Genomic DNA, 16,474 nt, shown 5'->3' on the forward strand with positions numbered 1-16,474 from the left:
GCATCGGCAAACGTTCGACCAGCAACAAACAATAGTGGAAAAATTCGTGTTTGACGATCCATTAGAGCAACACTTCAATTTCCACGCGATATACGAGAACTGAAACTTCCCACCGTGAATGTGAATTCGGAAATATTAATAATTTGGAGTCGCTTGAGAAGCTTAATTTACTGTTTCACGGACTGCCGCCCCATTGAGGTGTTTTTTTCCGCCCGAACAGATGTCGGCTCGTGTTATCGATTATAACGAAAGTTGTGGCGATGTTCGGTAAAGACTAGACGCAGTGCGTGCGTCGTCGACGGCGGCGGCGGCGGCGGCGTCGCCTCGATCGATACGAGTGCCTGCCGGTGGTGGTATCGAGCTGTGGCCGTGGGGCAGGTTAGTCGAGGGTCAAGGACAAACGGCAGAGAAGCGGCCGCCGCCCAAACACTCTCACGCTCCATACGACATGTTTACAATAGGGGCGGCGGCGACGTGAATTTTTTCTTTTCGTTTTATTTAGCGAATTACTTTGCCTCATTTTAAAAACTGCCAATTAGCTAGCAGTATTATCATTAGATGTTAAATGAACTCGTCAAATATTTTGCGGTCCAAATTAATTACATAGTTGCGCGGTTCCTGTAAGTTAACTCTGAACTAAGTATTATAAAAAATGTTTATGTTCAAGTATTTTACGAACAAAGTATACAGTATACCAATTATATTCGTTTGTCAGTGACATACCGATATGCAATAAAAAGCAAATTTAATAACATGTTGAATGTTATATATCTAATAATGGGATCCACTTCATTAAGAGAACCTCGAATTCTCAATGGTTAATAATTAAATGCTTACTGCAAAAAGTATTACTCAAGAAAAAATTGCCAGAATTATTGTGATTTAACTTCTTTAATAGCACCGTTGAATCTTTATTATCCTTAACGAATGATTTTTTAATATTATGTTACATAAACCTGTTTACACCAAGAATCAACTACTTTATACATCAAAATGAGCATAACGTGATTCAAAGTCAAGTCTAGAACAAAGATTAATGTATGTAAAGGTATAATTGTAAAAAAAATGTTTTTAATTGTCCGGCATCTACGTCCGGTGGCACACATGCTTTTTTTAAAGAAAACAGACAGACAATATACGAAGACCGCCTCTGATCCACCCACAACATATATTCGCCGACATCAAAAAGTAAATACAGTACTTTTAACTTTTTTTGCGCTACTAAAATTGCCTTTAAAATTAGTTTTTACTATTACAGCTGTAAATTTTCACTTTCACTTTAAAATTGTTTGTGGGATGATGTAGAAAAACAATTTGCAAAGACAACTGAACGTCATTGTGACGGAATCAACACAATAAAACTGCTCGCTGCTCCTTACTGTCGCCCGCTCCTTTGATTTCGTCGCATGTCTGTCGCGTACTTTGCGCTTGGTCTGAGCAAACTGAAGCAGTTTTAGAGCAGGAAATCCTAGTATCCTGACATCTACTGTCACGCTGATTTTAAAACTTATTGCTTTGTCGTTACATTGAAGAACAATTAAATGAAAAGGTACTCAAGGATAAGTCTGATCTTCCGATGAATAAATTTAGCAAAAGAATTTAAATTTTATTTTTCTCTACCAATATTTGAAAGTTGTCGGAAAAGTGCAGTATGCAACTCACACGGAATACTGATCTTTCGTTTGATTAAACTGTGACAGATGACTTAAATTCAGCCCGCAAAGTACCTTACTCTTAATTTCGAAATTTACTATTTCAAATCAGCAACTAGGGAGTTGACAAGTTTAGGTTGAAATGATCATAATTTACTTATTATTCTCGGTAAAAGCAAAAAATGGAGTTATTTACGAACTCTTCGTTGACGAAAGTCTCAACGCGACGATTAAAGTGATAAACAACAACTTAATATGTAGTGTTAGGGCAGAGATTGGACTTTTCCAAACTGTGGTTTGAACTGGAGGGAGATTTTACTTTTTGCAAAATATATACGTAACAGTTAACAAAAACGATACTTTGACAAGACACGGATTATCCAAATGAATCTTCAATGCGGATCTTCGGCAAATCCTTTACTTCATTTTTCCCAAAAAATGCCTTTCATATCAAATTTGAAAAAATAACAATGTGTACGTACTCATTTTGGCTTAAGCTGACGTTACCAAGTGATCAGTGGGCTACTTGATGTACTTTTGCTTACCTGAAAAAAGAAACTTAATTTAGCCATGGTACTTGTAAGATAATAAAATAGTTAAACATACATTTTTCTATATATTAATACATATACCTGACTCACAATGATTTTATTTTATTACGCTATGCATTTACACAAACACTTCGTATTTTAATTACATGGTTCGACACAAAAAGAAAACACAGGAGTAAAGTTAAAATGACGATTCAACTTACTTAGATACGCTTAGGTACGAAGTTAGTAAAATGTCGTTACTGATTCTGAATTTCCGATTATTGTTTTTTACAGCACCCACGCATAGCGCCTAGAATTTTTGTATTTATTATTTCTGAACCTATGCGTGTCTGACGAATTTTATCAAGTGATCTTTTTTTATTTAGGTTAACGTACAAATAAACTGCACTGTGTATCTGATTTCATATTCCTATGCAAAAAGTTTTGATTAAAACCAAAACCACGAAATAGGAAAACTTTCGCAGATCCATAATTAGAGTATTTTCCTAAAGATAACAAAAACTTTGCGTAGTCTAGTCTTGTGCCAAATTTCATCGAAATTCTGGTAGCGCTTAACAAAGATTTAGATGATTTTAAAGCTCACAAATATAGTTTATTTTTAAGAACTATATTTCTAGCAGGAACGTCCGGCTATCTAATTCATGTACCTCTACACATTTAAATAAGTATACACGAGAAGTTCAATACACAACAAATCAAATAATGCACACAATCCATATGAAAAAAAAGTATTCTCATTTCACTCTAAAGTGCGAAACTGTTACTAAATTACAAAGCTTTTTGAAAATTTATTGATTTAAAACAGGGATACTCTTTAATAAATGTTCTGATAAAACAGCAACACTGATTAACTGTTTTAAACGAAATGTTTCAATGAGTATGTACAAAAATGGTGTTAAATCAGCCAAACAAGCGTTTCAACAAATACTAAAAATTAATGCTTTTTTAAAACTCGGTTTTTCAGAAATTTTTATGACCAATAATGTTATTTCACAAATTAGATAGGGGAAGTAAGAGTACATAGGGTAATTTTGACGAATGTCGAACTTCATGTTTTTTAGGGGTTTACGGTTCGTACAATGCGAAACTTAAATTTTCCTTTTTCGAAACTATAGAACTAATTACTCTGAAATCTTAAACTTTGCGTTTTAATAATCGAAAACAAAAATGATTCAAATCTGCTATAACATCCGTGTCAAAAATATTGCATTTTTTTTAACAAAACGGTAATGGAGTTATTCCAAAAAATGAATAAACAAATTTTTATAAAAAAATATATAATGAATGAATGTTATTTTCCTTCCCAGACGACTGTATTTACGTGTAAATAACTGTACAGCTTCTTAAACAATGTAGTGAACGTTGGGTGGGCAGTGTTTTTTAAATGAAGAGAAGAGTAACTGCATCAGGAAAAAAAATTAAAGAAATTAGCTTTTTGTATCTATCAAATATATGCTGTAAGTCAAACAACAGCCCAATTACGGATTGAAAAAAATCGTGCTACTTCGTTAACCCCTTATTCTGTGAGTGCTTTGATAATTTACAATTTTTGGGGGTATAGCAGGGCTGGGAAAAAATTAACTAAAAAAAAAATTAACGCTGTTTTTTAAATCATGAGTTTTGATTTTTTTGGTTTTTTAATTATTTGAAATTAAAACTCAAATAGAGCAGCAAGAAAAATCAAAAGTTAGGTTTAATTACGTCTATCAGTTTTTGATGGAGATTTCTAAATATATACATCATTGAGTTATTTTATTTTTCATTTTCCACGTACATACATATTTTAACACACATTCACATGTCGTGAGTAATTTGAGTAATAAAAAGAATTTATTTTCATTCATGTTGCTAAATAGTAATAGTGTTATTTATGTTTATCGGAATGTTTTGTTCTACCTGTTCTTAAAATAAAAAATTGGTTTAGGGTAGTAGACAAAATTTCCGTGACTCCTGAAATACAAAAAAAAAATTAAAATTTGATCATATTTTCATGATAAGTTAAATAAATCGAGGCGTATTCGTAGACCGCAAGTTTAGGATTGTTATTTTATAAATTTTGAATAGCCATTCTATGCAAAATTTTTAGGTGACGTCATCAAATTCTTGCTGGGGATAATCAGACAAATTTTGATGATTATTTTACCATCTAGACGATATTCCTAACAGATAAAAAGTAGTACAAGAAGACATACGCAAGCGACTATTTGCTACATTTGGTAAAATTTAATTTTTAACTTCAGAAAAATTTGTTTTTCAGTTCATTGCAACTGAGGAAAGCGAAAATTATTTTTAAAACATGAGATAACAAATTTTTAGTCTCTTTGACAACTACGAAAAAATGCCAACCAGTTTAAAATTTAAATTGCATAACAATAACGATGCTTTAAAACAATTTTATTTTCATTTAATATTAATTTTATGTAACCTTTTATATAACAAATGGGAACGTTGATCTGGCAAAGTACTCTTTCGTTGCTTTTTCTTAATTGTCCCATGTAAAGAGAAATCAAGACTTCTGTTTTAAACCCGTTGTAAAATAAGTTAAAATCTTTAGATTCGATACATGCACCACCGTTTTTCAAAGCTATTTTATTCTCAGACACTTTTCTATAGATAATATGACTAAAAACTTGTTTACCGTTACTTGTGATCCCCTACTCAACGAACTGGCAACTTTGATTTGAGAAACTGTAGCTTGTGAGTCTTTGTAGCTCCAGCATGAAAAGAAAATCTGCCAATGTAAAACAAGTTGGAAGCGTGGAAAGGAACGAGGGTCCAGTTTACTTTCTCACTTAAAAAAATTTACTTACATCTATGTAACATTCCCAAAAAAAGATTACATTCATCTTCATCGAAGTTGCTTAATCGCAATGTAAAATCAACACATTAAACAAGAAAGTCCGACGGTGGAAACTAATTAATGACAATAATGTCGGATTTTGTACAGGAATCAATCAACACCAGCTCACAAATTTTGGATTTTCTGAATACCCAAACAATTATCTATTCCGTAATTAGATATACATAGGCAAAATGTCCCCACTAATGCTGTCACAGATAAATATACCACGTGGAATTTTACTGGATTTAAAAGTTCATAAAAAGTTTATGACTCCATCAAATGCAAGTAGTCGTATGTTATTAATGAGATTTGATAATTGCTTACAATGCGCAATATATTCGCAACAAAAGATTGATTACCATACTTATTACAACAATTTCAGATCACCTTCAAGCATACAATCCAATTTTAATTAAATATTTATTGTAAACGACAGTAATAATGCAGTAATACTCCACTACTATAATATTATAATTTATAACTAAATATATAATAATTAAGCATTATCGTTGTTATTTTTAACCAGTAACCGCTATTAATAAAGTTAATATGTTTACGAATACCTCAACAGTTTTTGTAGAACTTCATTCAAAATGAGAATGAATAATAATTATCCAAAAAGTACAATATATGTAACTAATTAATATAAATCCAATGCCATTAATTACGAAACTGTCGGATGTTGGCTCGATAAGAATCTTAATGAATTCTAGTTTTATTTTACCAGTAAAAGTTAGTTTCAAAAGTTGGACGCACAATTACTACAATTCAGAATTCCTTTAGAGTTTTAGACATGAAACATACGTTTTTAGATTTGTCAAAGTTTCCGAATTCTTGTAAGTAATGCATGCACGAATTGCTTTAAAGGTATTCAACCAGCAACAATAACTTTTCAAAACACTTCGACATTTAAATATTTAAGCAGTCGTAGCTAATATTACATAGTATCTCATTAAGTGTCCCAAAATGTTAATTAATTGTGAAAGTCAACTTAATTACGCCAATTACGTAACATATATGTAACAATGAAAAAACAATTGCATTCTTAAATTAACATAACAATAATGAAGTTATCTACAACAAAATAATGTAAATAATCGGTATTTAGTTTATGCCGTGTACAGACAAAATGATTCCTATTAATCGAAAAGGAAATAAATACAGGTAATTGTCATTCAAGGTAAAGTTAGTTGTCACAATTCGAATTTCTACACTGTTCTTGCTTTAATTTCATTGGCTGTAAAACAAACCGTAATTTTCAGCAAGTCTTTCTACACTGTACTCATATTACGTCACGCTATTGTTCCGGCAACATAGCGTATGTGATAACAGTTGACAATTAACCAGCGATGTAAATCTATGTTCAGTTTTTAAAATGTTCATCAGTTTTATTTTTGAAACAATTATTGTTATGATAAATAAGAGTACTAACCGAACACGTATTATTTTATTTTGTGGTATATTTAATAACTCCAAAATAAACGCCTGAAATGTTAACCACCGAGGAAGTATATGGCTACATCTAGACAAGTTATAATTAGGTATTTTCAACAAATCTGTACTTTTATAGCCAGCGTACAAAATCATTACTTTTTTTTATTTGTTTAGGATGTATAAGCTACAGGTAGCTCATAGTATTATTTATATTTCATGCGTTATGAACACAGCCTTCAAAGTGAGGAAATTTTAACACGAGGTCTTTTCAATCAAGATCTTCAGAACTGGTAGTCGGTAACGAATGTTAACTTTCGCTTTTTTCCAATCCGAATGACGTCAGATGATGATCTCAAACAAATCCGTATTTAGTGTTTACACCTGTTGTAGGTATTGTTTTCAATTGTCTTACTCAACAATAAAGGGAATTGTTACAAGCAAATTGTAGCACTTTGATGTAATGATCGGATGACTGCATGTTCTTCAGCTATTACATATGCAAAGAAGATAATAAATGTCTGAAATAATAGCAGCATTTGTTCTTGTCTTGTATCCTCGTTTATTCTAGGACCCGAAATATCCGATACTGTAATGTCCTGGAAAATAGGCTATTATTTAAAGTACGAAAATCAAACGATAAATTACACACCAAGAAAGAGAACGTAAAAATTAGCATTCAAGCAAAGTTAACATAACGGTGTAAATTAACGATTTACGATTGTGCAAATTGTTCTTATCTACATAACAATTTTAGACGCGGTTGATCAAAGGCTTACTAGAAGTGAAATCCTTGTAATAAAAGCATCTTTACTACCATTCCAATTAAAATCTATCTTCATAGAATTGCTATTTTTCTAGCGGAATCTGTCTTCATACTTCAATTTTCGTCAAACATATTTTTGTTTGTTCATTAAAATAAAATAACTTAATTTTTGTATTTAAAAATTTTTGATTTGTAACATATATTACTCGCGCTTTTAGTCTTGTAACCAGTATAACAGAAGTATTTTTTTTTTTTTAGTACATTATAGAACGGCATTTTGTAAATCGAATCAAAATTTGGTTCACAACCAGTTTGCGACTGTTGCGATTCTTATGAGTAACAAAATTGGTCGAAGTTCATTTTGATAGTACTTTCCTCGATTTTGAGGAAAAATACAACATAAGTAGGTATTCAGGTTTTTCGAAAAATTATAAAATTTGATTTTGCGAATTTTATTAATTTTTACGATAACCCCTATTAATGTCTGTGGTAAAGTAAAGATAAAGAAGTATGTTATGTCAGTTTTTCCATTGCAAAATTTTGTGTTGAAGTAATCAATATTTTAGTAAAGACAGTTTTGACAAGCGCAGTGTAACACAAATAACAATACTGTATTTCCAAAATTTGGGGAAAATAGGATAAGCCGTTTTTGATTTGATTAATAAAATAAACTACCTCCTTCATGAACTGTTTAGAATCACCCTGTAAAAGCAGTGCTAAATAAGATGTCACTCTCAACAGTGGATTTATTAACAGCTCCTCTCTCATCAAGAAGTTCGAGAACCTAATTTTGCATTGACACAATGCATTATTATAAAAAACCATAAATTCAGAACACGAAGTGGAGACGGCGACGGTCACAATTCACGATTGTTTCTGCTTGTTTGATAATAATAATTTGCCTAATTCTTCGAATGCAAAAAAAAATATTTCTTGGCATTTTACAAGTAAACTCAAAACGAGAGTTAAACCACCAGCATACTAAAAGTACATTATTGTATAAAATTAAACAACTTTTATCACGTCATGAAATTATTGGTGGGAATGATTAGACCAATTTTGGCCCGTGTTTTACCATCTACTTATTCCTAACTTACATACATATAAAACTGTATGCTGTTAACTTTGGGTTTAATCAGGGCGGGCATTAAAAAACTCAAAGTTAACAAGATCAAATTATTATACCGAGGACAAAAATACGACCAGAATAAAAACACATAAAATTTTACAACAATCGGTCCGGAATTAGGAATCAGGAAAGGACGAGAAGACACGAAAGTAGCCATTCGTCCGATATTACAATATTCCTTGGCTTTCGCTAAGGAAGCAAAAAACGGGTATCGTATGCTAGTTGTACACTGTAATTTTTCAATACTTCTTCCAGTAATGTGCTTTAAATCATTTGATTTATTTTCTTTTCAAATTACGAAAATCTAATCATATTACGCTGTTTTTAAATACAGTGTAAATAAAAGTAAATTGAACATTGACTGAAATAAAATATGAATAAATTTGTCTCTCGTCTCTCGTCTGTGTCGATTTTATTAGACAATCTCAGAAACTATTGAACTGATTGTTATCAAGTTTAATTTGTATTTTAGGAATATTGCGTAGATGGCAAAACAATAACTAAAATTTGTTTGGTTATCCCCACCAACATTTTGACAGCGTCACCAAAAAATTTTGCACAGTACCTATATGCTATTTGAATTTTATAAAATAACAATCTTAAACTGACTAAATGTGACTAAAATTTCTAAATTTGAATTTTTCTTAGTATCTACTGTTTCTGTTATAATTCCAAATAATTGAAGAACTAAAAACAATAATAAATATTTATTAGAATAACAAAATCCGATTTTTTCCAACCCCGGATAAAACACTTATTAAATTCATGCCTTTGTTTGTCTTTCAACAAACAATTCTTAATCATGAATTTCTGACCAGTGAATTCTAAATTGGGTAAAACGTACATCGAAAAACTCCCCACACTGCGATACAAGTGCACAAAGATTACCTCACCTATCATTATTATTAGGGTAGATTGATAGAAAAGTGTTTTGGCGTACCGTTGCTGGGATATTTAGAACCACCAAATAATTTTGGAAAAACCCTATTTTTGATTGGAATTCGTTTCCTGTACTTGGCCTTCTAAATTTGGGCAATAATTATGGTTATAACTGTACAAACGAGAACAATCAAAAGATGATATTTTCGTATTATTATACTCCAAATTTTTGTAATTTAATAGTTCTTCCGCTGATATAAGTTAGTAGCACTATATACCTGTAAGCCGTTGTAAATATTAAGTCGAAAAAAATGTTCGTATTTCTTTAAGATAAGGTGAAACGGTACGACAAACCAAGAAGCAAGGAAAATACTCACGTACTCACCTTCCGCACTTTTTCAAAGTTATACTCACACTTACGTATTAGTTGTCCATAGAATGCGCCCGGAAAGCTATAAATTACAGGCATTACATTTGCACTTTTGTGAGTCACTAATCACGGTGGAATGTATTGTTATTTCGTAAAGCTTGTAACGGCTTATCGCTATACATATGTCGGAATAATATACTAACTTTCAACGTGTTTTGTACAAAACGGACACGTATATGTTGTATCTGGTAAACATTTGTTTCGAGAAGAGTTCTATTAATTGTTTTCATTAAAAGAACGTTAAAATCCGTCGATTCGCCTCGTACACAAAGATAAAAAATGATCATGTGACGAAAAACAACACATTAAAATTTCAAAATGACAAGGTGTGCACGGTTGAGATGAAATCAAAATTGATAATAAAAATATGAAGATTTTTTTAATTATAAAATTACGTTCCAGGTCTGAACATGCGCTCAATCGATCCCGAAAAATAATGTCAATTAGACTGCCTGTATTGTGACGCTGTGACGTCCTTAAACTTATATCACTTTCTGTTGGATTTTAGAGTTTCTATTTGCAACACTTGCAGAACTATCCACTATGTAATAATAAATAATGGCGTGGAAGAAATTCTTGCTTATAATATACAATTTAACAAAAATACAAAACAGTTGTTTATTTCAGTTATTTTTAGCAACTGCATACATTTAAATTCTAATTTTAGACACAACTTTGTAAATAACCATTTTAGTCGACTTTAGAAACACAACTATAAAATTTGACAAATCGTGCACATTAAGCTACTTGGAAAGTTGACAAAAATTCTAATTTTCATTTATTTTTACATGACTAAATCTTAAATACAAGTTTATTACGAAAATAAGTAAAAAGATGCGTTTTCACACAAAAAAATGGAATGACATCATATGGACTGCATAGCAACAGCTTCAGACAGCTGAATCAGTGAAAATGAAACTTTTAATGTGTGCTGTGGAGTGATGTTTTCGTCTTTTTGTGTGGTGCCGTACTTTAGCATTCTATGAAACACAAAAATCTGTGCCAAAAATTTCATTAATGCTACCGAAAGCAAACAGATACCAAGGTGGTCTTCGTGATAACTTCATTATCAATGGTCGCAGAGACATCGTAATTAACCGCAAGACTGTTGGGATACCGTACAGTCACGGAAATAGATAAACAAACGGAAATGGTGATTAACTCCTTATTGCTGCACATGGTGCACCTCACGTTCAGTGGTGGTCTATTACCGTTATTATTTCTTCGCCGCATCATCATATACATCTTTATTAATTATAACTAACTTTCCTATCGGCGTCATCTACACATCAATTTCTACATATGAAATACAGGTTACCTAGGAAAGATCAGACCACTCAAAACATTATTCAATAATTATGCTGTAAATAATTCGTGTTTTAACTTATTTTAACGTTTAACACTAACTCGTAGTTATATTATTTGCATAATCGTACATGCGTGCATGTTACCCAATCATTTTTTCTCACTCGTGTAAATACTTATGAAATTAAGAGTAAAAAAATATGCGACAATAATTATGCTCATTTTCTACCTTTTCATAGGTACATCTACGTCTAAAATTATTGCCACAACCAAAAAAGAAGACTACTAACGTAATATCTCAATATTTTGTACAATGTTTTTTAAATCCCAGCAAGATTATCCGTTAAAAACATGTTTACATATAATAAAAAGTTCTCCTTTTCGAAATTCATTCCGAACATTACTTTGAATGGGTCTTATTCATCACAACACATAAAAGTGAAACGAGGGGTAAAAGCTAAACAGCTAAAGTTTCCCTTCAACTTTGTACTCCTATTATGTTCGTTCATAAATTTACATACTCTCACAATACAGTCACCGAGTGCTCCGAGCAGTATCAGTAACTGGAAGGTGAGAACCGAAAAAAAAAAGTTGAAAAGTTTAGAAATCTCGTTAAAAAGAGATTTGAGTCTTACAAAATTAAATATTCCGAGCTACAACCAAAGGGGGACAATGACTGCACTATGGACCGTACTGTAATGTGAGTAGCAAACAGAATTTTGGTTCATCTGCCACTTTTTATTCACACATTTCCAATAAAGATTTAACAGTTATGGCAGCGATTCTCAACCTTTTAGTCTTCACGACCCATTTACCAATAACAGTTTTTATCGTGCCCTCCCTCAAAAATTTGCTCAAAAATTTTGGCAGCAGAAAGCATGAAACCTAATAAACTTAAACGCCATTTGGAAACACTTCATAGTGAATATGTAAATAAACCTCGACAATTTTTCGAATTAAAATTGAAATCATTTGAAGAGCAAAAAACATTAAAAAAAAAATCTTTGTGAACGAAAAAGCTTTACTTGGATCGTACAAAGTTTCATATAGCGATATGTAAAAAGCCGTATACCATTGGCGAAGAACTTATTCTACCAGCTGCAATTGAAATTGTAGAAACTATGTTTGGAGATACTTTTATCAAACAATTAAAGTTTGTACCTCTATCAAATGACACTGTTGCGCGTCGATTGGTGATATAGCTAACGATGTACAGCGTTAGCTTTTTGATAAATTCCATGATAAATTATTTTCAATTCACCTTGATTAGGCAACAGCAGTAAAGATGCTCATTTAATTGCTTATGTTCGATTTTGTGCTGGTGCTCACCAGTAGAAGAACTGCATTTCTGCAAACCAACAGAACTCAAAGCAACAGCATTTACATTATTTGCTATTTTAAATTATTTTCTAAACGAAGGAAACATAGAATGGAAAAATTGCGTCGGAAAATGCAATATCTGGAAAATTCCAAAGTACCTATGCAAACACTTGTGAAACAAAATCTCCACAGAGGGTGTGGACGCATTGCATGATCCATAGAGAAACTTTGGCTTCCAAGGAAATGAGTCCTGGTTTGAATATTGTGTTAACGACGGTTCTGACAGCAGTAAATTATATAAAAATGAGATCCTTATATTTTCTGAACTTTACACAGACATGGGTGCAGTACATTCATCGTTATTTTTTTATTGCGGGACAAGATGGTTATCACGTGGAAGATTTTCGCAACGTGTTTATGAATTAAGAGAGGAAATCGCCATTGATTTAGTAGAGGAACACCGACCGGAAGTCGAGAAGTTTCGAGATTATTAATTTGTTATGAAATTGAGCTACTTGGTCGATATTTTCGAGAAATTAAATATTTTGAATCTTCAACTCCAAAGAGCAAACACACATATGTTGGATACTAGTGATAAAAGTTACTGCTTTTTGTAGAAAATTGGAATTGTGGAACAGAAATGTAAAGCAAAAAACCTAGAAATGTTTCCAAACGTGGACCCATGTGTTAAAACTTACAAGGTGGAAGAACAACTCACATGAAAGTTGTTTTTGTAACCATTGAAAATCATCTAGCCATGCTGGCAAAGAATTTTACAAAGTATTTTTTTGCTGATGAGAATTTACTAGCAGGTTACGACTGGGTTAGGGATCCATATCAAAACACTTCTGACGGGCTTTCAACTGCTGTAGAAGAAATGTTCATAGACTTCCCGGCAAGCGGCGAAATCAAAAGACAATTTAATAACAAACCACTCTTTGAATTTTGGCCAAGCTTGGATAATGAGTTCTCTGCGCTGAAAACAAGAGCGCTACGTATACTATTACCATTTTCAACATCGTACCTTTGTGCAACCGGATTTTCTACGATGGCTGCATTGAAGACAAAATATAGATCTCGGCTGAATGTAGAAAAAGAACTTCGAGTGTCAATTTCTCAAATTAAACCGCGTTTCGAAAAGCTTTGTGCGGCTAAGCAGGCTCAAGGGAGTCACTAATGATTATCATTATTGCTGCATTTTTATTTAATTATTCAGAATTAATTTTATTTACTTTTTTAACAATGTATTTATTATTTTTTTAAATATACTTTATTTTTTCTAAAAAATATATTTTCTTATCTGCTCTAATGTTGTCACGCCCCCCCAGGGGGGCGCGCCCCATATGTTGAGAATCGCTGAGTTATGGTATTTATAATTTGTATCCACTGGTAACCTATTATTAATAATTGTAGTATTCACAGCTTATATAATTAAACTAGGTTTCTGAGAAATCCCTCATATATATTGCTTGGAGAATGGACCTAAGATAAGAAGACACATGTGGTTCCACTGAACTATATATTACGGAACAGTCAGACGTTCCGACAAAGCTCTTCGCTGGTTTCTTCTGCAAAAAAAGCGAACAATACTTCAACTTTAAATAGTGAAACATATGAAGCAAAACAATTAACGTTTAGACACACATTAGGATTTAAATGAAGTGAAAAACTACAATATGAACACTGCTACGGTGTTTCAATAAAACAAAGCTGTTTATCGTATTTACAGAAACTTGAAGAGTATTTTTGGGTAGCAGGATAGTTACAAATTTGCCAGTGAAAATCGGTTGCTATTTTATTATTTTTAGATCTACAACTAACCCGGAAATGGCCGGCATTCAGGCAAGATTTATATCATTACGAGTAGGTACCAAGGCCAAGTAGATTCCTCTATAATTCGCTAATCTCGCTCCACCCCATGAGCTTAGTAATGACCTAATGACTAATGATTACCGATCATCTGTCTTCTGAAAAGTAATCTACATTACTCTGATTTTCCTACTCCGATTAATATAATCAAACTGTTCGAAAAACTTACAAGCAATACAACATATTTCTAACGACAAAGATTTTTGAAATTTGATTATTAATAAAGAATGTGACCGGGCAGAGAAGAAATTAAACAAAATATAACAAACTTTTCTCAAATTAAAAGTATCTACGTATTTCAGTGTCGAAAACAAATAGTTTTACCATCTGCTAAGTACTAAAAACTAATACCTGATTGGTCATTTACAAAATTTTGGTTTTCGCAATTTTTGCCATCGTAAACAATAATTACTGTTACTGGGTTACTGGAATCAGATCCACAGGACAGCTTTCAAACACTAACTGAAGGAATTCATTGATCGTATCAGAAAATTGCTTTTTAAAACTCTACTATACGTGAATAACGTGCTCAAAATGTATTTTCCACGGAAAATCAAAGCAATGAAAAAGTAATGAACCTTAATACATCAAAATTATTATTAAAGTCAAAACCTAAGGTGGACAACTTTTTGTAAAAGTGAGATATGAACATATTCAAAAATTTTTCACACTTGAGACTGTAAAAAAAACATCAAGTATTATGTGTTGCCTAAATTATGTAATTTACCTTATCTGAACATGTGTTTGGGTTAACGATTTTCCTAAGTAAGTGATGCCATGCGGGAAGCTCTACAACTGAACAAACCCAGCTCCCGTGGCATCCTCTTAAACGAGCACAATTTAACAAGATCATCTGTCGCTTATGAAAATGCGTTTAAAGTATACGGGAAGATTTGTTTTTACGTACTAGTGCGTAAATAACCTATTTGTAACAAATCAATGTTATAATGATAATATAAACAACAGATGTATTGTTGTGTACTGTTTCCTGTAGGATAACATGCCCAAAACATTAGTTACACTCATACGATACAAACTCGAGTTTAGTTTCACTATAATTATTCGGTACCAAAAATTACTTTTTTAACATGGTCAAAACGTAAACCCATTCTCGCTGCATGACAGAATGCAACGAATTTAATTGCCAATGAAACGTCATCGTCTATTCTATTTATTCTCCTTCTAGATGAACACAAAACGTCAGCGCATGGACTTTTCCAAAATTAGACGCACACATAAAGAACACCTGAAACGCGATTGGTATCACAGTATTGTCACAATGAAGAGGAAAACATTGTTGACTTTGACATTCAAAGTAAGCTGACTGAAATAACTTATGTGGAAAGTGTGCGTCAAGAGGTGCAAAGACTGCCAGCCACGGGTGCACGAGCGTGACGAAGTGAGTTGACCTCTGACATCACCCATATTAGAAATCATGATACAGATCACTTTTGAGATACAAAACCGTCGTCAGTGAACTTGGAAATTTATTTAAACGACTTATATTTAAAAATTATAATAAAAAAACTAACAATCAACTGATTAATTTTTTCCTGTCGTCAAAGTCCTCTTTGATGAGTAAGAAACTGTAACAAATAAAATGACGTTTTACGGAGATATTTTACTTAAAGTAAGAATATAGACATGCAGTGTCATCAAACCGCACATTAATTATGCTGCTGTGGTTTGGTAATACTAGTTTATTTTAGTTTTGCAGCGATTAAAAGGATTTAAAAAGAATCGATCTAAAACATTTTTAAAAACGCCATAGAGTTTTTTTGATACAGTATACAGTATCTGAATCCCAATTATAATGTAACAACTTCTGCAAAAAAAAACAATTTCACTTAACACATTGAGGTTAATAACTCAAAAAAAGTCAAGTCGTTACCCGGGATGTAGCCGGTTATTATAGCTAGATTATTATCGTTCTTCAGTTTTGAAATTGTTGTCAAGTTGGAGCTAATAAATGCTGCTTGATTGTTGTGGTGACACAAGCTAAATTTAGCACTGGTGATAAATTACAATGTTCTTGTAAAATAAACAAATTATAAAATCTTAGCATCAGTGCAGCGAGAGAAAAGTTTATAGGGATTTTTATATCTCACATCAAGCAGAATTTTTTGCAAAAATCATGGAAGACAAACTAAAAAGTGTACCAAACTACTTTACTTGTTTAACTACAGCAAATGATCTTCTTTGATCTGACGTGTTTTCACTAAAAATTTTCTAAAGAAATACGAGGTTAATCAAGAAAATAATCGTCATTTTGGATTAAAATACACTTCTCCTTGGAA

The 16,474-nt window shown here is 32.2% G+C and overlaps 1 protein-coding gene across 8 annotated transcripts in view; it reads right to left on the minus strand.

The window, feature by feature from the left end:
• Positions 1-16,474, minus strand: part of LOC135122628 (nuclear receptor coactivator 1) — a 167,097-nt gene that overhangs the window by 75,676 nt on the left and 74,947 nt on the right. For 2 of the 8 annotated variants that reach the window (XM_064046927.1, XM_064046924.1), the window contains exon 4: positions 2,135-2,197. The exons of the other annotated variants lie outside the window; for them this stretch is intronic. The gene's annotated coding sequence lies outside the window, so the exon portion shown is untranslated. The remainder of the gene's footprint in view (positions 1-2,134; positions 2,198-16,474) is intronic. 8 annotated transcript variants of the gene reach the window in all.

The sequence above is a fragment of the Zophobas morio genome, unplaced genomic scaffold (assembly GCF_036711695.1).
Source record: "Zophobas morio isolate AGI-343-1 ecotype UQ-CSIRO unplaced genomic scaffold, CSIRO_AGI_Zmor_V1 ptg000005l, whole genome shotgun sequence".
NCBI lineage: Eukaryota > Metazoa > Arthropoda > Insecta > Coleoptera > Tenebrionidae > Zophobas > Zophobas morio.